The following is a 5457-nucleotide window of genomic DNA, read 5'->3' as shown; positions in this document are numbered from 1 at the left end:
CAGTAGCCAAGAACTCTTACTTCAGGAGGGCAGAGCTTTGGGCAGCCTGCCACAGCCTCTTGGGCAGGACATCTCAGGCTCTCCAGGGTCTGCGACTTGGGGACAAGGTTCTGTCCTACCGTGGCTGTCGATGAGGTGAATATTTCATAATTCAATGCTATGTATCAGCACCAGCCATGGGGATCTCACAGGACTTGGGGCCAGGGGAGAGAGAGCCATTAGATCCATTTGACTCACACGCGCAGGCTGGGTTTTCTATCCAAGGCATGCCCTTCTTTCTCTTAGAATGGGATGCAAACATTTCTCAGAGGTTTCACATCCATTTATCCTAGGAAGCAATGTGAAGACTCCTGGCTTAGATGCCCCCTCCCACCTCCTGGCAGTTCACCAAAAGTCTATGGGAATGTCACAGAAACAGATGAAGGAGAAGGTGGTTAGGGGCTCCCTTCTCCCAGTAAGTAGAAGACAGGCTAAGGCCAAGGGGATTCTCAATTGTCTAAAGTTCAATCTGGGGGCAGGGAGGGGTAGTGGCGAGCACAATCACCGATGTCTGTGGCTGTGAGGGCAGAGAGGAAATGTCCTTGGCTCAAAGGCTAGGGGAAGTTCCCCAGAGCAGCAGTGGTGATGTGTGTTTGCTGTAGGGCTGTAGGATTCCTACACTAGAGCTGCAGTTTCTGATAGACAGCTGTAAAAGAGCAGCCTAGGCTGGCTTGGGAAGGCAGGTCCCTGTCCAGCCTGCATCCTTCAGCGCCCCCATGTGGCGGCAAGAAGTTTTACCCTTTTATTTTTTCCTCCATGCAAGGAAACTCAGTTTTGTGTTCCATTCTCGATTATTTAGTACTCACTGTATGTTTTTTGTTTTGTTACATTTTTCATTTTAAAAATGAGTAGCAGTAAAGAAAAAGAAAACTCTAATTTATGCTACAGATTCGAATCTCTTAGCAGTGGTTATGAGTATAGCCGTCTGGGGGCAGGCTAGATGGCTGGGGGGGGGCGGGGTAAAGGCACTTGTGGCCAAGCTTGAAGACCTGAGTTTGACACCCGGGACCCTCATGGTGGGAGAAGAGAACTGACTAGCACAAGTCTTCTAGCTTCCACTCTTGCTCTATAGCATCCTTGTGCCACCCCACCCCCACCCCAAGCAGCGGGTATAGTTGTAATAAAAAACCAATTCATTTTAGAGAATAGGTGTTGGGAGGGGGAGGGTTGGGGAGATCACTCAGTGGGTAAAGTGTGAGTACAAGGACCTGAGTTTGGATCCCCAACACCCATGTTAAACAAACAAACAAGCAAAACCCCAGTGCTGGGAGATGGAGACGAGTGATTCTGGGGCTCACTGGTGAGTCAGTCTAGCTACATCAGCGAACTCCAGGTCTAGCAAGAGTCTTTCCCCGCCCCCCCCCCCGCCCCCTCCCCGCGCCTCCCCCGCCCCTCTGTGCCCCCCCCCCCCCGCGCACCCCCCCATCCTCACACCCACACCCCTCACACGTCTGACTCCGGAGGTGTCTCTCAGTAATGGAGCTCTTGTTTAACACACGTGAATCTGTGCCGTTCACTCAAACCTGCATGCATGCATACACACATGTAAGTTCCGGAGTCAGGCATCCCTGACTAGAGGTCTCCTACGGCAGATGGAATGAGATAGCGTGTGTACGGGGCCCCACGCCCAGCCTGTCTCAGAAGGAAGCGGATTCTTAGTAACTACAACCATTTGGAACACCACTCTTAGGCTGCCACAATTCCAACTGCACAGAGGTAGTCTCAACTTTTAAAAGAATCGTTTTCTTCCCGATGGGGTGTTGCATCCATGTATGTCCCAAATTGCTGCATTCTTACTGCAGTGATTATACACCTCTTAAAAGTTCTGATTAAGCCAGGTGGTGGTGGCGCACGCCTTTAATCCCAGCACTCGGGAGGCAGAGCCAGGCGTATCTCTGTGAGTTCGAGGCCAGCCTGGTCTCCAAAGCGAGTTCCAGGAAAGGCGCAAAGCTACACAGAGAAACCCTGTCTCGAAAAACAAAAAACAAACAAACAAACAAAAGTTCTGATTAAGGTGCTTTCCACATGGTCACCAATTCTTTTCCAATGAGCCCTGTGCCCGTAGACAGCTGCCTCTCCTGAGACACAGCAGCTCAGGAGCGGGTCTGTGTGGCTGTCAGAGGAAGAGCATTGGCCAAGGGAAGCTGCTCACTCATTCATTCACCTGTCCACTAGGAAGGACTCACCTTCTCAGTGCCCTTCCCCACAGTGGGCTGCCTCTGCCCTCCGTGGTGACTTTTGGTATCCTGACACACCTACTGTACAGCAGGCGGTGAGCACGCAGCACCAGCCAGAAAACCAGGAGACCTGGATTCCAGGCCCGACTTTACCACGAATGTCTCTCTCCCTCTTAGGGCCACCTGTAGAATGAGATGATTGGGGTAGACAGCCTACAGCTCTTCCCATCTCTGATATCCCCCCAAATCTGGTGTCACGGGGCACGAGGCCGTCTCAGGCTATGGGCCTAACTCCCAGGAGTTAAGGAGTCCTTGTTCTCTGCTAGCAGCAAGTGCCTGAGCTGAGATGGAAAAACCCTTTCTGAAGCCTAGTGCCTGTCTTGTGTTCTGTGACTCAACCACTCAGGGTCTGAGCACCACCCTTCACAGTGCCTTTTCACCCCCCCCCCCCCAAGGTGTGAACTCCCTGCCCCAGGGGCCAGCGGGAAGTTTATGGGTGCTCTGCTGGTCTGACCAAAAAAAACTCCTTTTCCAGCTTGGAGGGCAGACTTCAGAATTTCTGCCGGTTCAACATTGGGATGGGGCCTGACACAGCCAGCAACGTGGTAGAAAAACCATTCCTGAGCACACGGCTCCCAAGCTCAGAATTTGTTAGTGCCAGGCGCCGCATTTAGGCACAACTCAGAGAGGATCCATTGGCCAGCCTGCGGAGGACCCAGAGCAAGTTTCACAGCTTCCTGGGCCTCAGTTTCCCCATCTATAAAATAAGCCTTGTTCTTGCCAGGTGCAGTGGGATACATCTTGTGAGGTAGAGGCAGGAGGTTCAGGAGTCCACAGCTAGTCTGGGATAGGGAGTGAGTCTAAGGCCAGCCTGGGCTACATAGTGAGACACCGTATAAACAAATAAACAAGAATTTTATTCATAAGGCAATAAAAATTACTCTTAAACGCCATCCTTCAAATCAGGGGTCATTTAAACTTGAACCTTTGTTAATGGAACTGAAGTTGAACTTGTCCATAATCAACATGAAATACAGTGTTCAAGTTTCACCTTTCAATGGTTCAGTTAGGAGTGGAACAGGGTAGGAAGGGGCGCTTTGGGAGGTAACAGGGTTGAGCTGACATCACGAAGGCAGAGATTGCCTGCATGGAATTTAAGTGTCCTGAGAGTGTGCTGCCCTGTGTGGACATCCCCTAGGAACCGGAAGTGGGCTTTCATCATCGGCCACATCACTGGCTCCTCAGTCTTGCACTTCACATTTGCCCAAAGTAGGAGAAATAAATGCTTATTCTTAATTTTTGATGTTGTTGTTTTTGGTTTCTCAAGACAGGGTTTCTCTGCATAGCCCTGGCTGCCCTGGAACTCACGGAATGGCTGACACTTCCAAATTGTCAGCCATTCAGTGCCAAGGTCTTGAGTTTTAACACAGCCATGCACTACCTTGAAACGCGTTCATTTTACAGGCAACATATTTATTTTAAAAGACTTTGCACTACGACTGGAAATGGGAAGTCAGAGCTGTGTGGTAGAAAGCAACCATAAAGGTGAATAAAAGGGAAAAAAGGCATAAAATTTAATGTCGATTGGAAACAATATAAAAGCAGCGAGGAGCTGGGTGTGGCGGCTCACACCTGTCAGCTCAGCTCGCCAGAGAAAGAACCTTAAGCCGAGGACTCAAATCTGAAAGACCTATTCAAGAGCTTGTTTGGAGGCTCCAGCAGGGGAGCATGCCTACTCCTATACATACCCTGAATTGAAGACTGGTCCTCCTCTGTTCCAGGAAGGTCGTCCTCTTTGAAGAGTGCACAGCTTCGGGAGGGATGAACCTGGAGCAGTGAGGAAGGAAGGGGACACCCGCCTAGCCAAACAGATCAGCCGAATCAACTCTGACAATCAACAGGGTGATAGTGTTGCAACCAGGTCGCCTTCACAGCCAGAAAGGCCTATTTGAAATTAACGCCCACTTTTTACGTATCTACATTCTTTTGTTGTTGCTGTTTTGAGACAGGGTTTCTCTTTGTAGCCCTGGCTGTCCTGGAACTTGCTCTTTAGATCAGGCTGGCCTCGAACTCAGAGATCCGCCTGACTCTGCCTAACTCAGAGTGCATGTGCCACCGCTGCCTGGTTATACATGTTTATTTTTAAGCTATTCAGTCAGGATAGTCTTAGCTTGAGCTAAAGATAGAGGTTTCGAGAGGAATGGGGGAAAGAAAGCTTCGAAACCCAGGCTGCCCCGGAGTTTCCAGACAGCTCCCCCTGTGGTCACTTTCCAGCTCCCGCTGATTTCTTCTCTGAGAACCGTGCAGTGCACACAGAAGGCTCCACAATCACGTCTGTAAGACAAAGTCTGCCTTCCCTGGCAGCTCAGCTGTTCACGGTCTGTGTACCAGGAGTCCGGAATTTGAAACATAGAGATGAGGAGTACCTAAAGGACTCTGAAGGGGAGGCAAAAGCCCAGGTCCTCTTGTGCAGACTCGAACAACAGTTCTTTCTGTGAGATGCTCTTTCGTATTTGAAGCTTCTAGAAGTTTCTATCATTTGCTCCTTTAACCAATATGTGTTGACAGGAACACCCTGAATGGCCCTGCTGGGATCAGACAGTGTGCGGACATTGCAGCGCCCCGTGAGAGCAGCAGGGGGTCATCTTGCTGTGTTTTCTGCTGTGGGGAGTTCCCTCCCCCTCCTTCCCCTCCTCCTCCCCCTCCTCCTCCTCCTCCTCCTCCTCCTCCTCCTCCTCCTCCTCCACACAACCCAGCAGCCCCCAGCCCTCTTCCCTTTGCTTCTCACCACAGTTGACTGGGCCAGGAGTGGCTGCTAATGGAAGCCGCATCAAGAAGCCCCTCTCCTGAGGAATTTAGACTTGGGGAAGAAAGCCTCCGTTCCGTGTGGCTGCTCTCCCGGGTGGAGGTTTTGGAGCGTGGATGGCAGCTGTTGTCTGTTAGGTGAACCGGAAACAGAAAGCCAGCTAACAAAGAGAGAGAGAGAGAGAGTGGCAGCCAGTGTACCAAGACCAAGTGACAAGAGCAGACCCACTGCCCCACCTCTAGGGCCCCTCTTCCGCTGCAGGCAGTTTCTGAAGACCCTGCGTTCTGAGAGACCCCCCAATCACCTCATGTTGAGTGCCCCCATCCCCCTATGATTGACTTCCAGGGAGTTTTCATGGCTCTAACACAAAGTGCTGTCACAGGCCATGGCTGCCTGAGGAGAGGAGCAGGCTGGGGGTGGGGAGGCCACTCTGAG

This window comes from Peromyscus eremicus, chromosome 8a (genome assembly GCF_949786415.1).
Source record: "Peromyscus eremicus chromosome 8a, PerEre_H2_v1, whole genome shotgun sequence".
NCBI classification, from domain to species: domain Eukaryota; kingdom Metazoa; phylum Chordata; class Mammalia; order Rodentia; family Cricetidae; genus Peromyscus; species Peromyscus eremicus.
This window is presented reverse-complemented; position numbering follows the sequence as displayed.